This window comes from Zootoca vivipara, chromosome 6 (assembly GCF_965207765.1).
Source record: "Zootoca vivipara chromosome 6, rZooViv2.hap1.1, whole genome shotgun sequence".
NCBI classification, from domain to species: Eukaryota; Metazoa; Chordata; class Lepidosauria; order Squamata; family Lacertidae; genus Zootoca; species Zootoca vivipara.
In genome coordinates, this window is record NC_142589.1 from 71,618,690 (window position 1) to 71,638,341 (window position 19,652).

At 47.7% G+C, this 19,652-nt stretch overlaps 1 long non-coding RNA gene across 1 annotated transcript; it reads right to left on the minus strand.

The window, feature by feature from the left end:
• Nucleotides 1-9,114: 9,114 nt before the first annotated feature.
• On the minus strand, nucleotides 9,115-18,196 carry LOC148685426 (uncharacterized). Its single transcript, XR_015950687.1, has 3 exons — nucleotides 17,704-18,196; nucleotides 14,157-14,276; nucleotides 9,115-10,643 (listed from the first exon to the last, which is right to left on the minus strand). It is a non-coding gene; the product is annotated as an uncharacterized LOC148685426 (long non-coding RNA).
• Nucleotides 18,197-19,652: the final 1,456 nt, after the last annotated feature.

Consider the following 19,652-nt stretch of genomic DNA (forward strand, 5'->3'; position numbering starts at 1 on the left):
ATCCATGACATATGGTCATCCAACCTCTGCTTAAAAACCTCCAAGGAAGGAGGGTTCACCACCTGAGAGAGTCTGTTCCTCTGTTGAACAGCTCTTACCATCATTGGGTCAGGGCCTAGCTTCTGGAGCTGGAGAAAACAAGCTTACTCCATGTGGCATGTAACAGCCTTTGAGGTATCTGAAGATGGCTATCTATCTCCTCTCTGTCTCCTCTTTTCCAAGCTAAACTAGACATATCAAGAGATCCAACGCACCCTGGTCACCATTTCTTTCAGCTCCTGCCATCATGACGGAGATATAGAACTATGCAGGCAAGAACGATCCGTCTCAGGAACAGTTTATTCTCTAGAGCGATTTTGGCCTCAAATGGAAAGCCTGGACTTTGAAGTCATCTTATTTTACTTGTTATTTGTATTATATTTACTGTTTTTAATTAGGTTTTGTAATTTTGGATTATGCGGAATGCTTTATCTGAGGGGATGTAGCAACCGAGTAATTTCGTTGTTCCCGCAAGGGGACAATGACAATAAAGATATCTTATCTCTAAACATACCAAACTCCCTCAACCATTTCTCATAAGGCTTGGTTTCCAGACCTTTATCATCTTGGTTGCCCTCCTCTACACACATTCCACCTTGTCAACATCCTTCTTAAATTGTGTCACCCAGAATTGGATATATAGTACCCCAGGTGTGGTCTGAACAAGGCAGAATAGAATGGGACTATTACTCCCCTTGACTGGGACACTACACTTCTGCTGATGCAGCCTAGAAGAGCAATAGCTTTTCTTGCTGCTGCAAAAAACACTGACTCGTGTTAAGCTTGTGGTCTACCAAGACTCCTAGACCCTTTTCACATGCACTGCTGGCAAACCAGATGTCCCCCATCTTATATTTGTGCAGCTGGTTACTCCTGCCTAAGTTTAGAACCTTACATATGTCCCTATTGATCTTCATTCTGTTAGTTTGGACCCAGTTCGCCAATCTGTTGAGGTAATTTTGAATCCCGATTCCGTCTTCTGTGCAATTAGTTACCCCTCCCGATTTGGTGTCACCTGCAAATCTGATGAGCATCCCCTCGGTTCCTTCATCCAAGTCATCTATAAAACTGTGGAACAACAACGGGCCCAGGACAGAACCCTGCGGCACCCCACTTGTCACTTTTTCCCCGGATGATGAGGAACCCTTAACGAGCACTCTTTGGGTTCAGTCAGTCCAGCCCACAATTTACCAGCTTCACCACAAGAATGTCATGGGGAGCGTTGTTGAAAGCCTTACTGAAATCAAGATACACTACATCCACAGCATTCCTCTGATCCACCAAAAATAAAGAAATGAGGTTCGTCTGGCATTACTTCTTTCTGTAACCACAGTGCCCTTTTTTAAGCATCCTTTTCTACATGCTCACAGATCGACTGTTTAATTATGTGTTCTAGGATCTTTCCCGGTATCAACATGAATTTTCCTGGATAGCTTCCTGGGTCTTCTTTTCCCCTCTCTGTGAAGATTCCTTGTTGTGTTTGCTGCCAGGTAGAGCAGAGAAGAAGATAAGGCAGTCAGGAGACAAGTATTCTGACCTGCCATAAGACAGCATCCTTTGGAAAATAGGGAGTTGACATGTGAGTGTCTGGAGGAGTGCCTGGGAAGACAGAAGTACGGTTTGGGGGGAACGGGGTGGGAGGGTATGGAGGACTCCCTGGTCCTGAATGGGGTAACTGTGCCCCTGAAGGACCAGATGTTCAGCCTGGGAGTCATTTTTGACTCACAGCTGTCCATGGAGGCACAGGTCAATTCTGTGTCCAGGGCAGCTATCTACCAGTAGGGCCGGTTCTAGGGGTAGGCTGGGTGGCGCCGGGCCGGCAGGGGGGGGCTGCGTGGCGGAGCCGTGTGGAAGCCCACCAGCCACAGCAAGAAACGGGGTGGGGCGGGGGTGCCGGCGCTGGAGCGATCTCCGCACCAGGGTGCCCGACATGCTTGAGACGGCCCTGTCTACCAGCTCCATCTGGTGTGCAGACTGAGACCCTACCTGCCCATGGACTGTCTTGCCAGAGTGGTGCATGCTCTGGTTATCTCCCGCTTGGACTACTGTAATGCTCTCCCCTTTGTTTTTTTTGTTTTGTTTTTTTAATAAAAAGAATCTTTATTGATTATTACAAATCGCTTCACATAATCTACAGATATACAAAACAGAAAAACAAACTACGCAGAAGAAACAAGACACACACACACACACGCGCACACACACACAGAAAAGAAAAAAAAAAGCCTGACACAACAGCTACCAAAAAGAAAACAAAATATCCATGTATATCCATTTAGCTAATCATTATTTAAGAATACATCCACTCATTTTATCTACTTCATTACTTTCCCCCCCTCCCTCCACCCCTTCCCCTTCTTCTCAACCTTCGCTAAACTGTCTTGTCAATTTTCTTTCTAAGCTACCTCTGCACCTTTTCTAACAACATACCGTTTATTTTATTATTCTTTTAACATCTTCTTATACATTCTTTCATTCCTGTTTTCCTATTTCTTTCCTTTTGTATCCTATTCTTTTCCCTTCTCTTTTCTCTCTTTCTCTTACCATGTTTTCATTTGAGCATTTAACAATCCTGCAATACATTTGGTTTTTCCGCCTGGCACTTGATATAATCCATAAATGATTTCCAATTTTTCGCACTATCCTCTTTCTTTATTCCCTTTACTTCCTCATATTTCTTAGCCAAATTACAGTAATTCATTACCTTGATTTGCCATTCCTCCTTAGTTGGTACCTTTTGAGATTTCCAGTCTTTTGCAATCAATAATCTAGCTGCCGCTGTGGCATAGCTTATCAAGCATCTATCCTGTGGCCTAATATCTTCCCCTAACATGCCTAGTAGGAAGATCTTTGGTTTTTTCTTAAATGAATATTTCACTATTTTTTTCAATTCTCTGTAGATTTCCTCCCAGAACACCCTAATATGTTTGCATCCCCACCACATGTGAATATAGGAGCCTGTCTCGTTTAGACATCTCCAACATTGGTTACTAACACCCGGATACATCTTTGCCAATTTCTCCGGTGTTAGGTGCCATCTGTTCTGCATTTTTACCAAATTTTCTTTTATATCATAATTGGGTGTGAATTTAGAATCTCTGTCCCATAAATTTTCCCATTTATTCATCATTATTGTCTTCCCCAAATCTTGGCCCCATCTAATCATTGAATTTTTTGTTAATTCTTCTTCCGTTTCCCATGTCAATAAAATTTGGTATAAATTTTTTATATGATTCTCCTTGGACCCCAATAATATTTCCTCCAATTTTGATTTTTCTTTCTCAAATCCGATTTTTTTATCTTGTTGAAACCTTTGATTTACTTGGAAATATTGCAACCAGCTACTGAAATAGCTTTTGACTTCTGCATAATCTTTTAATTTTAGTATTCCCTCCTTTTCCTCTAGGAGGATTCTATAGGTTGGCCACCTACCTTCCATATTGCGTCTTTTGACGGCCACAATTTCTAGTGGGGATACCCACCAGGGAGTTCTGGGCTCGAAGTATCTTCTGTATTTTTGCCACACTTTATATAAGGATTTTCTTATAATATTAAACATGAACGTATTTTTTTTACTTACTTTATCTCTCAAAAGGTACCAATGCCATCCAGAACCTATTCCTTCTCCTTCCTTTGAAGGGGACTACAACTAATCCAGAATGCGGCAGCTAGACTGGTGACTGGGAGTGGCTGCCGAGACCATATAGCACAGGTCCTGAAAGACCTACCTTGGCTCCCAGTACGTTTCTGAGCACAATTCAAAGTGTTGGTACTGACCTTTAAAGCCCTAAACGGCCTTGGCTCAGTATAGCTGAAGGACCATCTCCACACCCATAGTTCAGCTCCGAGGGCCTTCTGGCGGTTCCCTCCCTCCAAGAAGTGAGCTTAGAGGAAACCAGCCAGAGCATACCTGCCAAGTCCCGGACTGCAGAATCCGGGACTGGCAGCCGCGTGACACTGGAAGTTAAGTTGCGTAGATGCAACTTCCGGTGTCGCTTTGCCCATCTATGGGCACCAAAAATGGCCACCGCCGGCTTCAAAAGTCGCGTCTACGCATGTCCAGAAGTGCGTAGACGCAACTTCCGGTGTCGCTTTGCCCATCTATGGGCACCAAAAATGGCCACCGCTGACACCGGAAGTCGCGTCTACGAACTTCCGGACATGCGTAGACACGACTTTCGAAGCCGGCGTGGGGGGAATGGCCGCCGGCAGGAGAATATAAGGGAGAATATAAGGGAGACGACGTGATAAGGGGGACTGCCAGGAAAAGGTAAGAAAAAACGGGGGTTTCTCAGGGGAAACGGGGTACTTGGCAGCTATGAGCCAGAGGGCCTTCTCGATAGTGGTGCCCACCCTGTAGAATGCCCTCCCATCAGATGTCAAGGAAATAAACAACTACAGTGGTGCCTCGGGCTATGTTACCTTCAGGTAACGTAATTTCGAGTTCCGAACGCGGCAGGTTTAGCCGCACGCACACATGCGCAGGAGCGCTCTACGTCCTTTGCATGTGTGCAGAAGCGGCGCCTCTGGATACGGACTTTTCGGGGTAAGTATGGACCCCCGGGATGAATTAAGTTTGTATCCAGAGGATCTACTGTATCTGACTTTTAGAATATATCTGAAGGCAGACTTGTTTAGGGAAGTATTTAATGTCTGGTGTTTTATTGTATTTTTAATAGTTTGTTGGAAGCCGCCCAGAGTGGCTGGGGAAACCCAGCCAGATGGGCAGGGTATAAATAATAAATTATTATTGGCCCATCTAGTTCAGTTATTGGCCACAATGACTAGCAGCAGGGTTCCAGGCAGAGAACTTTCCCAGCTTTACCAGGAGACTGAAGTCTCCAACTTGCTCACTTTATTTCAATTCCAAAAAAAAACCCCATGCCATGTTGCTTCTTTGCCATGCCTTTTCCCCCTCACTGCCCGCCCCAACAAAAGGTTCCAGAGGTGCGCCATTCCTGAAGCTGTACTGTCGCAAACTGAATCAGTGCTGAGGCTCCAACGCTAAGCATTTGGTGGGGTAGAGCTGAGCCCACGGTTTGCCAAAGGCCCGTTCCTGCTCTGAGCTGTTGCAACAGTTCACAAGACTTCTGTCTGCTTCCCCTTTGCTGACTCACACCTGGCGCAAGCCACACTGGCAGCGAAGGAGCAGGAGAAATTTGGAGCAAAGGCAAGTGAAGGCTGACAGGATTGCAGCCCAGATGGGACCATGAGGGAACAAGAGGGAGATGCCTGTATATTCAGGGGAACTCCGAGGTTTGCAAAAGTGCAAACAACTTTAAAAAACAATCCCCCAAGGTTCAAAAATCCAAGCACCAGCCCAATGATGACTGAGATACTGAACATCGAGGGCTCATCCAGATTTCATTTTGTGCCGTGTTTCTAGGCACAGGTTCGCACTTTAAAGTGCCATGTCTGAGCGCTTCACGCCACTCCTTCCCCGTGCTTTTCCTGTGAAAACCTGCATTTACTACTGAATCGGAGCAAGCATCCTGCAAAAGAAAATAACTGGTGAGAGAAAGTGTCCTGCTTGATCTCCTTAATCCAGCGATGAAGAATCTGCAGCCCCTCCAGGTGTTCCTGGACTGCATACACACCGCACAGTTAAAGCAAAGAATCCTGGGAACTGTAGTTTACCCCTCACAGAGCTACAATTCCCAGGATGCGACACAAACTACAGTTCCCAGAACTGAGAATACACTTTAAACGTGTGGTGGGCGTGCAGACTCGGTTTTCTTTCTTTTTAAAAAATCATTTTTATTTGATTTTTACATTACAAAGTTATATAAATGTGAATAAATATCCATATACAGTCATACCTCAGAAACTGAATGGAATCCGTTCCAGAAGTCCATTCGACTTCTGAAACATTTGGAAATCAACACATGACTTCTGATTGGCTGCAGGAAGCTCCCGCAGCCAATCGGAAGCTGTGGAAGCCCAGCCGGACATCCGGCTTCCAAAAGAACATTCAAAAACCAGAACAGTCACTTCCAGTTTTGATCGTTCAGGAGCCGATTTGTTCGGGAGCCAACGTGTTCAGGAGCCAAGGTACGACTACAGAGATTCCTCCGAATCTCAGGACTTCCTCCCACCCCCTCCCTGGAGTCCCATTTAAACATTAAAAACTGCACCTTCTTCCTAACTATTATATCAGTCTATAATTTTCCATGGTAATTGTTACACTACAAGTGAATTCAAAATCCTGCCCATGTTTCCATCTGCTTACAGTGGTCTCTTAAATAACTTATACATTTTTCCCATTCTTTTGTAAAGTTTTTGTCCTCTTGGTTCCTGAGTTTTCCAGTCAGCATGGCCATTTCGGTGTAGTAGAATCATAGAGTTGGAAGAGACCACAAGGGCCATCCAGTCCAACCCCCTGCCAAGCAGGAAACACCATCAAAGCATTCTTGACATATGCCTGTCAAGCCTCTGCTTAAAGACCTCCAAAGAAGTAGACTCCACCACACTCCTTTGCAGCAAATTCCACTGTCGAACAGCTCTTACTGTCAGGAAGTTCTTCCTAATGTTTAGGTGGAATCTTCTTTCTTGTAGCTTGAATCCATTGCTCCGTGTCCGCTTCTCTGGAGCAGCAGAAAACAACCTTTCACCCTCTTCTATATGACATCCTTTTATATATTTGAACATGGCTACCATATCACCCCTTAACCTTCTCTTCTCCAGGCTAAACATACTCAGCTCCCTAAGCCATTCCTCATAAGGCATCATTTCCAGGCCTTTGACCATTTTGGTTGCCCTCCTCTGGACATGTCAGTATCCTTTTTGAACTGTGGTGCCCACAACTGGACACAGTACTCCAGGTGAGGTCTGACCAGAGCAGAATACAGTGGTACTATTACTTCCCTTGATCTAGATGCTATACTCCTATTGATGCAGCCCAGAATTGCATTGGCTTTTTTAGCTGCTGCTGCATCACACTGTTGACTCATGTCAAGTTTGTTGTCTACCAAGACTCCTAGATCCTTTTCACATGTACTGTTCTCAAGCCAGGTGTCACCCATCAGGTCCATCAGCTTGGTTTGCCATGTGCAGACTTGGGTTTTCTCTCCAGCACCCTCGACTCCAAACTTTTCTGATTTGAGTTGGCAAAGGGTAGTGACCGAAAATCACCCCAGAGGCTAGGAGGGTGGTACTCACTGAGCAAAATTCCTGTTTGGCTATGGCATTTCCTCTCCCCTGAGTCCATGTCTCTGAATCCTACCTCACTTCCCATCCCCCTCTTTGCCAGCCTGTCTTATGAGGTGGGAATTATTCACCATTGAGGAGTTGTTGTTTTTTGAAGGGGGGGGGAGCTTTGGCTACTATGCTGAGCTGGGCAGCTTACTCAGCCCCTCAGACTTCAAGAAGTAGACAGAGCCCATGACGTTGCAGTCTACCCCCGGTCCACCCTGGTCTCTGGGAACTCTGCCTCCAGTTGCTACGAAACATCTGGCTGGAGGGATCTAGGCAGGCGCTGAGTCAGGTCTTGGAAGCGGAGATGCCTTCATGTACAGGAAATGATCCGCTCACTTGACAGATGAATCTGCAGGGAGGACAAGCTTTCGACGGAACTGAGTTTAGGTCTTAGCCCTCCTCAGGACGTTGGGGCTGTCTTCTTGGGTGCAGATGATGGCATGACTCACACCCTGAAGGAATCTGACCCTCAAAAGGGAGAAGGAACGAGTCCTGGTCCTAGGAGGCTGTTTTCATATTTCGGGGTGGGGTGGGGAAGGGGGAGGTTCAGTGGCCTGCTCTGGCAGATTCTTCAAATTAAAACGCACATGTTACTGGGGCGGCAAACCACAGAAGTGTAAAAACGTCAACATGAGATCACAGCTGAAATGAGCGTAAAGCAGAACGGCTGCAACAATTCAACATTGCAAAATTCAGCCAAGTTCACCCAGTGAACATTCACCCAGTGCTTTTTTTTCAATTAAAAAAACTGTTTAGTAGTACAGTACTCTCATTTTCCTACTCATATTGAAATACTGCCCCTCAATGAGGCCACGTTTAGATTCACAAAATGTTTAGGGGTATGTGTACCCCTGCGTACCCCAAGAAATAAAAAGCATTGATAAAACCTATGCGGGCCAATTCATATCCAGAATGGGCTGTGGTCCAGCGGTCATGCATGCTGAAGGTCCCAGATTCAATCCCTGGCATCTCCAGGTAGAACTGAGAAAGGCTCATTGGAACCCCAGATTGCTGCTACCAGTCAGTGTTGACAATACTGTGTTAGATAGTTCAGAGGTCCAGTTCAGTAGAAGTCAGGTTTCCATATGAGAATGCCTTGGGAAATAGAATTGTCTTTGTCTGCTGCCAATGAAGTAATGCAGTGGAAGCCAACAAGCCACCTTATGGAGTGCACTTAGCAAACAGGGTGCCATGACTGAAAAGGCCCTGTCTCCATTTGCCGCTGACCATTTCAGATGGTGGTGGGCCTGGATGAAAACCTCACTGCCGGAGGACCTGGATAATGAAAGCAGTCTCTGGATGGGCTCTTGTAGAAGAAGGTTGTTGATAACTGTTGGGTTTTGGTAGGGTTAAAAAAGAAGATCGGGTTTGCTATGGAATGAAATGAAATGTGCCATGTAAGTGACATGGACTAAATTGTGTCAGATATCAGGATTGTAAAAGTTGTCAGCTCACCAACTGAAACTAATAATAATAATAATAATAATAATAATAATAATAATATCCTGGCTGGCTGGCTGGGTTTCCCCAGCCACTCTGGGCGGCTCCCAACAGGATCTGCCTGCCAAGGTCCCAGGTTCAATCCCTGGCATCTCTGGGTGGGGTTGGGAGAGACCCCTGCCTGAAACCCTGGAAAGATGCTGCCAGTCAGTGTAGGCAGTACTGAGCTGAAGGGATCAATGGCCTGAATTGGCATAAGGCGGCTTGTGAGACAATAATAATAATAATAATAATAATAATAATAATAATAATAATAATAATATATTTATACCCCGCCCATCTGGCTGGGTTTCCCCAGCCACTCTGGGCGGCTCTCAACAGAATTAAAATCACAATAAAACACCAGACATTAAAAACTTCCCTAAACAGGGCTGCCTTCAGATGTCTTCTAAAAGTCAGATAGTTGTTTATTTTCTTGACATCTAATGGGAGGGCGTTCCACAGGGCGGGCACCACTACTGAGAAGGCCCTTTGCCTCATTCCCTGTAACATCACTTCTCGCAGTGAGGGAACCACCAGAAGGCTCTCAGAGCTGGACCTCAGTGTCCTGGCTGAACGATGGGGATGAAGATGCTCCTTCAGGTATACTGGGCCGAGGCCATTTAGGGTTTTAAAGGTCAGCACCAACACTTTGAATTGTGCCCAGAAACGTACTGGGAGCCAATGTAGGTCTTTCAGGACCTACGTGCTGCTGCAGGGGTAAGGGGTTGCAATAATGGAATGAGTACCTATTGGATGGTGCCCATGCCGTCGCTGAGAGCAGACCATTCGTTGGGGGCGGCTCATCCTGTTTTGCCACCTGAGATGTCTGGAAGGGATTCCTACAAAGCAAGATTGTTGTTGTCACATTTGCAGACATCTTTCTAATGCTCAGTTGGTCTGCCAATGGGCCCGGTGCCCACACATCTTTTGGCATCCTGCCATCTTGCAACCAGAAAATATGTGTATACCCTCATTTAGATGTGTTGATGCGGACTTTAGTTTAGGTACTCAGCACTGAATTATCTCATGCACCCATCACAAGCCAGGCGAGAGAGAACTCCAGCTGAGCACACATTGCCGGCTTGCTTGTTCGTTTTCTCAGTTTGAAGTCCAATTCACGGAGGAGAGGGCTATCGATGGCTACTAGCCTATGGCTATGCTGTGCCTCTGCAGGTAGAGGCAGCAATGCTTCTGAAGACCAGTTGTTGGACACCACAGAGAGGGCTCTGCTGCTCAGATCCTGCTTGCTGGTTTCCCATAGGCATCGGGTCAGCCACTGTGAGGACAGAATGCTGGACGAGATGGGCCGCTGGCCGGATCCAGAAGGGTCTTCTTATGTGGTTTGTGCGGAGGGGAAGCATCAAAACATAGTATTTCCTAAGGAACAGCAGGATGGATATGCAGAGTAAACAGAATTGTGCACACCACCTCTTTCCGTGGCACCTAGAAGCTCCTCCCAAGAGGACCCCAGCCCACAGGGTGCGGGTGTGCGTGGTTGTCTTGGCTATTAATAGCCACTTATCAGACGTGACGACGTGGTTTCCCTAGGCGTGGTCCGGCTGAGATGTTTGGGAGACGCCAAAGGGGCTGGAGGAGACTGTCAGGAACTGAGGTTTCGCAGTCCCTCCTGCAGCCGCAGCTGGTGTTGGCGTGGCCAGGACAAGCAGATCTTGCAAGGGGAGGAGAAGCAACTGAGGGAATGGAAAAGCCTCTCGCCAGCGACACCCAGAGACAGACAGGGGCCCACCCAGCTGAGCTCAGCACCATAGCTCGGCTCAGGCAGCCGGGAAGGAGGGGAGGCAGCGGGATAAAGTGGGAATGCACAGTCTGAGCAGACACAAACTTTCTCACTCCTTCGGACAGGGAAAGGGCCAAGGAACTGGGCCTAGACTGCTGCAGACTCCAAACTGAGGGTGTCTCGGTGTGTCCTAGAATGCAAGAGAAAGCAGAAACAACATGCATCAGGGCTAAAGCATAGCTTGCACATTTCCTCCTGTCTGCACATCTCATGGTAACTGTGCGCACACCATTCATTTCAAGCACGTGGAAAGCATAATTCCACCCCCCACTCCAAAACGGGAACTGTAGTTCTGCCAAGGCTACAATTTCCAGCACCCTTAACGAATTACAGTTCCCAGTATTCTTTTTGGGGGGAGGGGGGGAGTCCTTTAAAGTATCATGTGTACACAGCTCGTGAGAAATAAATAAACACACATACATGCCCCCCCTTTCATACTCTACCTGGAAGCATGACAAGGAAATATGTGAGTCATCCTCAAACATCTGTTTTGGGTTTGGGGTGCTCTTTTGTTTCTTTAACCACTTCCAGGTTTGTGTGAAGTGGCTGGAGAGCAGGAAATGGGTTGTTTCGAACTCAGCTCCATGTGTGTGTGAGAGGGGGAGGGGAGGGGGGAGGGGGAGGGAGGGAGGGAGGGAGGGAGGGAGGAGGAGGAGGAGGAGGAGGAGGAGGAGGAGGAGGAGGAGGAGGAGGAGGAGGAGGAGGAGGAGGAACTGTTTCTTTTAACACAGAGAAATTTCATGTGGTACAGTCCTTCCTGGACTATGCCACTTTAAAGAGCACAGGAGCAAGACTGCATGCTTGCATTCTTTCGCCGTATCCACTTGTTTTTAATCCAGGTCTTCCTGCACATAGATAACTAGTCTAACAGTCTCCCTAATTTCCCAGTTCCATGGTGACCCCTGACACAAAGCTCTGTAGCAGGCTCCCTCCTCCATCAGTAGGCCTCGGTGGGTTGACTTGGCAGTGGTCAACAAGGGCCATAGTGCCAGGCAGTGGGGTGGGGGAGGTCCAGCTTCCATTCTCATACGCCTAGAATGCCTCATCCCCTTGTAGCCCTGTTCCAGAGCATTGTGGGAAATGCCAAACCAAGAGAAAAGACAGAACGGGTGCAGCAGTGCAGCCTGGGGCCCATAGATGTCAGGTCTAGGCTGCTGAGCCTGTAGCTGGCGCCTCACTGTGAGATGGTGAGATGCATAGAGCGATTGACAGAAGGACTGTACCACATGCTCTTTCTACATGTAAAAAACAGAGCCCCACAAAGAGTGCATTTGTTCATTCATTTCTGATAAAGGCAAAGTAATACTGATCCTGCTAATCACCTTCTGAATAATAATAATAATAATAATAATAATAATAATAATTTTATTATTTATACCTCACCCATCTGGCTGGGTGGCTTCCAGCACATATACAAATATAATAAAAGGTCAAACATTATAAGGCTGACTTCCGATGTCTTTATAATAATAATTTTATAATTTGAGGACCGAAGCTCACATTTACTCAGTCCAGGGAATGGCAAATTCACCCCACTTGGGGAGCCTCCCGGGGGGTGGGCTTCATTTGCAGACATATCATGGACCACAGACTGTGTTTACTTTTCATATTTCCCCTGGAAAGGGGAAATCTAGGTCAAATGGGGCAGGGGAGAAACAAGCTGACATTTTGATGCCGACAGTGTTGGGTGGCTGGTGCAAAATCCCACAATATGTGCCCATCTGGAAGCACCCTTGCATTGCACCCTCATAAAAGCATAGAATCGTGGAATTGTAGAGTTGGAAGGGACCCCGGGGATCATCCAGTCCAGCCCCCTGCAATGCAGGAGGATGCAGTTGTCCCATACGGGGATCAGAACCTGCAACCTTGGCATTATCAGTGCCACGCTCTAGCCAACTGAGCTATCTAGCGTGCCTTGAAAAATAAGACCGATAAGCTATTTCCCTATGGTTTATCTACCCACCCACCCCTCTATATTACATAAGAACACAGGAAGCCCCCTTATGCTGAGTCAGACCATTGTTCCCTCTAGCTCAGTTTTGTCTGCACTGACCGGCAGCAGCTCTGCAGGCTCTGCCCTATCTATCTGGAGATGCTGGGGATTGAACCTAGGACCTTCTGCACGCAAAGCAGGTGTTCCCCCACTGATGAATTTTCTGCACCCGCTTTTAGATACATCCTGCATCCATCCAGTTTCATTGGGATAGCTCAGTCAGTAGAGCAGGAGCCTCTTCATCTCAGGGTCATGGTTTCGAGCCCCACGTTGGGCAAAAGATTCCTGCATTGCAGGGGCTTGGGCTAGATGACCATTGGGGTCCCTTCCAACTCTCCAACTCTATGATCCTATGTTTTGGTAGATGGTTAGTGAGATGGTTAGCGAACTAATGCCAGTGTACTGGAAGAAGCAAAGATCACCAGTGTCGAAGCAATGATTCTTCAACATCAACTTCGTTGGACTGGTCACGTTGTGCGAATGCCTGGTTATCGTCTTCCAAAGCAACTACTCTATTCCGAACTTAAAAATGGTAAGCGTAATGCTGGTGGTCAACAAAAGAGGTCCAAAGACTCTCTCAATAACACCAACAACTGGGAAACACTGGCCTGCGAGCGCTCCAATTGGAGAACAGCCTTCACCAAAGGTGTCATGGGCTTTGAAGACGCTCGAACTCAGGACGAAACGGAGAAACACGCTAAGAGGAAGGCACCTTTGGCAAACCCTCACCATGATCAACTCCCATCTGGAAACCTATGTGGAAGGACGTGTGGATCCAGAATTGGCCTCCACAGTCACTTACGGACTCACTGTTAAAAGACCATCTTACTTGGCTACAAGTGATCGCCAAAGAAGAAGAAGTGAGATCACATGGTGAGGGAGGGAAGCTGAAGGTGAGACTGGGACTCACACAGACGAATCCCAGTACACGTAGGAATGAAAGGCTAACAGAGGCTCCCGTCTAATTTGCATTGGTGTTTGGTGCCATCTCCTGGACCATGGTTGAAACATCACCTGAGTAGCTGATTCATAAACATTGCCATGCACGCACTCCTCTCAAAAGCAGAAAGTCCCTCCTTTGAGCATTATTAAGCATTTCATCAGTACAGACGTGAACCGTGGTTAAGGCTAACCTGGGTTTTCACTTAGTACCCTGGTTCCAATCCCAGCTAAGCGGGAAACCCAGTTAGCTTCAAACACAGGCAATAGCTGTGTTGATACAAAGCTTAACTAAGTGCAATGCAGACAGGAGGGAAGGGGAAAGCAGGCAGTCCCACAGCTGGTTCCTGGGTGTTGATAGTGCTCAAGCCATGAGAAGTGTGGTTGTGCCATGGGGAAGAAGAGCCATGGCTCAGTGGTAGAGTACATGCTCGACATGCCAAAGATCGCAGGTTCAATTCCTGCCATCTCCACATCGGGCTGGGAATGTCTTCTGTCCGGAAGCCACTGCAAGTCAGTGTAGACAGTACTGAGCTTGCTGGATCAGCTTCCTACTAATATTCCTACTAATATTCCTAATATTTGGAGGGATTTGTTCCAATAAAGACAACCTACAGTTCCCACAGAGACTCACAGATGTGTTTGAGGGCTGGAAAGCTCCCTCTGTCTGATGCTTAGCAAAGGTTTTGTCAGACAGTGGCTTGCACTTACCCCATGTAATCGTTGCCTCTCCCGTTCATCCTCCCTCTCTTGTTTTTCCACTCTCTTTCACTCTCATCATGGAAATTTAGATTGCAAGCCCCTTGGGGCACAGACCTGGCTTGTGTTGTTCTGTAAAGTGCCATCAAGTGGACTGATGTCAGGCAGTAGTAATAAAATAAAATAAAATAAAAATAAAGGGGAGGGGCAGACAGCACAGGGGTCAGATAACTCCAAACCCTACAACATTTCTCCAGTGAAAATACGGACATCCTAAGGAAAAGTGGGACATTCGGGGATCAAATCAGAAACCAGGGCAGCTTCTCTAAATCAGGGACGTCCTTGGAAAACAGGGACATTGGAGGTTCAGTGAGAGCCCAGTTACATTTTGGTCCTCCTGCCCTTTTGAACTGTTTCCCTTCTTGCTGCCCATTATGACTACACAACTTTTAAGAACTGGTGCCTGAGTTTGCTTGTTTCCTCTTCCCTCCCCATGCCTTTGTCCTCTTGTGTTTTGCTGATGTTGCTGTTCGTGTTTGTTACGGTTAGTCTGTCTAGCAATCTCTTGTTAAATATCTACAGGGCCAGCCCACCCATGAGGCAAGGTGAGGAGACTGCCTCGGGTGGCAGGATCCACAGGGGCAGCAGATCTGACCTCCAGAGAATGTGTCACGCATTGTTGCTGCTGGGATGACAGCAATGGCTGTGGTGCACTCCTTGGAGGCAGCCCTCCCCAGTATGCTGCCTCTACAGCGGCCTCATGACAAACAGGAGTCTGCTGGTCTCCTCTTTCCTCCTTGTTCCCAACGTAAATCTTTAGTTATCCCTTGTTCCTGATGTAGACCTCCATGCATCCATTCTTCCCTCCCTGGGGGATGTCTTGGGCCAGCCCTGTATATCTCTGAAAACTAATAATAATTATAGGGTTACCATATTTCAAGAAGTAAAAATCCGGACACAAAAGTTGTTGAGTTTTCATTGGGAAATCAACCTCTAAGTTGTTTTGTTTTGTTTTGTTTTGTTTGCAAATTGTCATTCTTGGTTCTGGTGGCGAAAACCAGAACATTTAGCCAATTTTTGGGAAAAAAAATCCCCCAGGGTCACTGATTTCACCGCATGGAATTCTGGACATATTCTGAATGTATGGCTGGAGCCCTTTGGGACCAGTAGGATGGAAGGCAAGGAAACCAACAGTAGAGGGCGCCAGAGCCAATAACAGGCAGAGCTAATTCATTCTCCTTTTTTGCCCCTTTTCTCTTTCCTGCTGAATTCTACATGGGCAATGATGGGTTTAAGGAAAGGGAAGCAGACAAGCTTCCTGGACTGGTTGTAAGGAAGAGGGCAGAGAGCTGTGGGCCAGCTAAGGGCAGTTTGATAGATGGACCAGCCTCCCCTGCTTTAACTGCATGGTGTTGTACACAACTTGAGTGTCCTACTAGACAAAGCACACCCCTCTATTTCAAGGTCTCCTCTGTTTGAAGAGCTGTCTGGTCCAAGTCAGCTTTATAAGAAAAAAGGCCTCGAACCTGCCCTTTGGGACCCAGACAGCAGACTTAGCAGGCAAACAGGCCATATTTACACCACAAAGTACTGTGAATCCACTTTAAGCAGTCATGGCTTCTTCCAATACATCATGGGAGCTGTGGTTTGATAAAGGTCCTGAGAGAAGTAGCTCTGGGAGGGGAACAGGAGTCTCCAAACTACTCTCAGCACGCTTAACAAACTACAGCTCCCAGGATTCCTTGCGGGGGGAGCCATGACTTTTTAAAGCGGTACCATAGTGCTTAAAATTGCTGGTCTTCAGCTGATGGTTCAGGACGCACTAATGGGTCACAGCAGGGGTGTCGTACCCACAGAGGCTAGTGGCGTGAGGTGCCAGGGCGCCAAGTTCTGGAGGGCGCCAGAGAAGAGGTGGAGGCTGGACGCGGCACCTCCCAGCATCAGCTCGCCACCCTCACCTGCCTCCGCCATGCCGCGCCAAAGCAGCGCCGCGCCCAGAGCCTCCATCTGCTGTGGCCACCGTGGAACAAAGTGGCCAGCTGAGCCAGGAGGCACCACGTCCAGCCTCCATCTCTTCCCCATCGGAGGAGCCACCCTCCAGCCACTGCCCGCCTCCTCCAGCTCTGCCAGCAGTGCCGTCCTCCGCCCAAAAAACTCTGGGGAACAGGTGGGGGGGCGCCGGAGGGAGCTTTGCACCATGGCGCCAGATATGCTTAAGACGGCCCTGGGTCACAACCTGGTCCATTAGCAGCACCCCCATGCAATTATATGGTAAAAGATTAAGAAATGGGTCCCCAAATGTATGGTTGAGTTAAAGGTGGGTCCTGAGTCTGAAAAAGTTGAAGACTGCTGTTTTAAATATACAGTATGGCATAAATGTGGCCCTGGTCACAGTTTCCTTCCAATACAGTGAGTTATTGCTGTCTTCATGGAGTCGCCTGGGATAGCTCAGTCTGTAGAGGGTGAGACAGTTAATCTCAAGGTCGTGAGTTCGAGCCCCACGATTCCTGCATTGCAGGGGGTTGCACTAGATCAGACATAGGCAACCTTGGCTCTCCAGATGTTTTGGAACTACAACTCCCATGATCCCTAGCTAACAGGGCCAGTGGTCAGGGATCATGGAAGTTGTAGTTCCAAAACATCTGGAGAGCCAAGGTTGCCTATGCCTGGACTAGATGATCCTCATGGTCCCTCCTCCCAACACTACAATTCTATGGTCCTGTTTCAAAGTCTCACAAAAGCAACCCCCATTTTGCATGGGGATTACATTCCGGGTCATCACGCACAATGGCGAAGAGCACATAAGCCCGCCCTGCCCCGTGATGCCACCTTTTCCTGCCACTTCCGGGTTCACAGCAATGCTCATGTGCACAGCCTTCTTTGAGGGTGTGCAAAAAGGGAGTTGCCTGTAAATATTTCCAAAAGTGCGTCAAGATAGACACAAATTAGCACATGAACATGTTATGCAGATCTGTATTATTATTATTATTATTATTATTATTATTATTATTATTATTTTAAGAACATGCAAGTGACCACCCTAGAGCACAGAGATGTCTCGTTTGCCTTTGGCACCAGGTTTCTTACATAGCATAGTAGCAGGTCGAAAAGGAAAAGGGCGTATGTCATGTGTCTCTCTGTGTCTGTGCATCTGCATTTCCAAAGATGGACAGCAGAGGGAGAATTTCTTTTTTAATTTTAAGGCACCTAAGCAGCCCCTGAGAGTGCCCCCTTCTCAACACACAGACAGAGCCTGCATACACTATGCATGTACAAACAGTTCTGTTTGCTCACGTCCTCAGTCTTGACCCATGAGCTCTTCCTCCCCTAGCCCAGGGCTTGTTCTCCTTTCATAACAACTCCACAGAGTTTCTGCCCGCAGCTCACCCTTTGTCACCCAAAGAAGGGCTGCGTCCCGTCAGCCTCCCCCCAACTTCGACGCCCCCCCAAACTGCCCCAGTGCCGTTGCTGCTGCTGCACCATGGAAGCCAGTGAAGGGTTAACCTGTTCCAGACAGGACATGGGGGTCGGGCTCTTTGATCTGCTGTGACCCACTGACCTGTGACCTCTGCCTTCACGGCTGGTTGGTGGCGGAGAACTAGAGAGCAGCTGGAGTGTTCGATCCTGGAAGGCGGGGAGGGAAGCGTCCTGTACTGAGAGACACAAACACACATCTTGCCAGAGTCCTTGGAGAGAAGGCATGGCATGGGGGACCAATCCTCACCACTGTTTTTGCCGAAGCAAACACTGACTTTTTGCCAACACTTCTGAAACATTGCATCGATCTCCCGAACGACCAGGTGTCAGACTTGCAAATCCAAAAAACTGGATGCTCGAAGTGTTGTTTTAGTCCAGTTGACCAACTCATGCCTATATCTGGGGCCCATGTGGATAATGTTGTTATATAATTTAGTCACTAGGTGGCACTGGACTTAATCCTAGGTTTCTGCAGGACTGGTTCTTTGCTGCCACTGTTCTGTCCTTGTTGGAGATGGGCAGTGAAGGTCTTGCTTCCTGACTGTCGTGTTTGGTATTCCTTCCATTACGGGGCATGCACCTGGGGAAAGAGAGGGACAACACGAGGCATATTGGTCCCAGAGGGGAAGAACAATTGATCCATTGATCCATGTACAAAAGCCAACTGGGCTGCCAATTGAATTGTCTTCCAGTACTGGCCTTGGGATAATGCTCCCCACTGTACCTGATGGCAGCAGGCTAGTTATGGGGGTGTAGAGCCCGGGGAACATAACATTCTGCCCCCCAGCAGAAGGAAATGACCAGGGAGATCAAGTGGAGCAGCCCGGGATAATGATGATGATTTCACCTTCTACCCACGTCACAAGGTGATGTACAAACTATAGTAAAAACCACCAAAAAAATAAACCCCCTTCAAAACAGCATGAAAAGTAACAGGACATGGATTTGAAAACAATGCAAAGTACACATGGAACAAAAATACTCCAGCCATTATTTAAACCCACCTTCACCAACCTGGTGCCCTCCAGATGTCTTGGACGGCAGCTCCCATCAGCCCCAGCCATCTTGCCAATAGTTCAAAACATCTGGTGGGCACCAGGTTGGCAAAAGCTGGTTCGAACGCTCAGCATTGCATAGTTGATTGCAACCATCACATACCCAAACTTCTGCACAGCAGCCGAAGAACTGCAGCTGTCCACCTGGTCTCCAAAATTCACTAGTGTGGGGTTTTTTTATGGCTCTTTACTACAGAAATAAAATTACTGCTGCACATGCTAACGTGCATCAGAACCCTTGTTGCACCTAGGAACTGAACAACCTGGGGAAGTCCATCCTTTCTCCTAAGCCGACACCAAGCGCTACAGGTTAGCGAAGGCACAAGTGTTTTCTGCATCCAATAAGCGCCTCTGGGTTGCGTATCCGGTGCTCCGGTCTGGCGAGGCTTTCAGCTATTCCCTTCTGGGCTCAGTCCCGTTTTCTTCCCTTTGGGGAATCTGGCATCAATTTTGCAGAAGGGCGTCAACCACAATCACAGACTGCAGCACAATGTGTCCTTGGATGACCTCGTGTGCTGGAGCAAACTCGGCAACATTTTGTGTTCCGGGGTGGGAATGAGGTGAGTGGGGTTCTGGGAGGGAGAGAACTTTCCCCGCCTCTCCTACGTCAACCGAAGACATCACTAGATGGCATTGGGCTGACTTGAGCAATGTCCCAGCAGTGGGGAGAGGCAGGATCTGTACTAGGAGGAGGCCTGGAGTCTTTGATTTTGCATGTTGCCTCACCAGGTGTGAGCTGTGTGATTTCCGAGAACAGCCTTTGCCAAAGTGATGCCCTTCAGATGTCCTGGACTACGACTCCCATCAGCTGATTTGGAACCCAAAACATCAGAGGCTGGCGAAGTCTGTCCCAGAAGACAGAAAACCTCCATGATTGATGGATAAATAGGATCTTGTATGCATGATACTGGAGGTAGCTGGATGGGGCAGAATCTGAGCACCCAAAGCAATGGGCACCTCTACACAGAGGTTTATT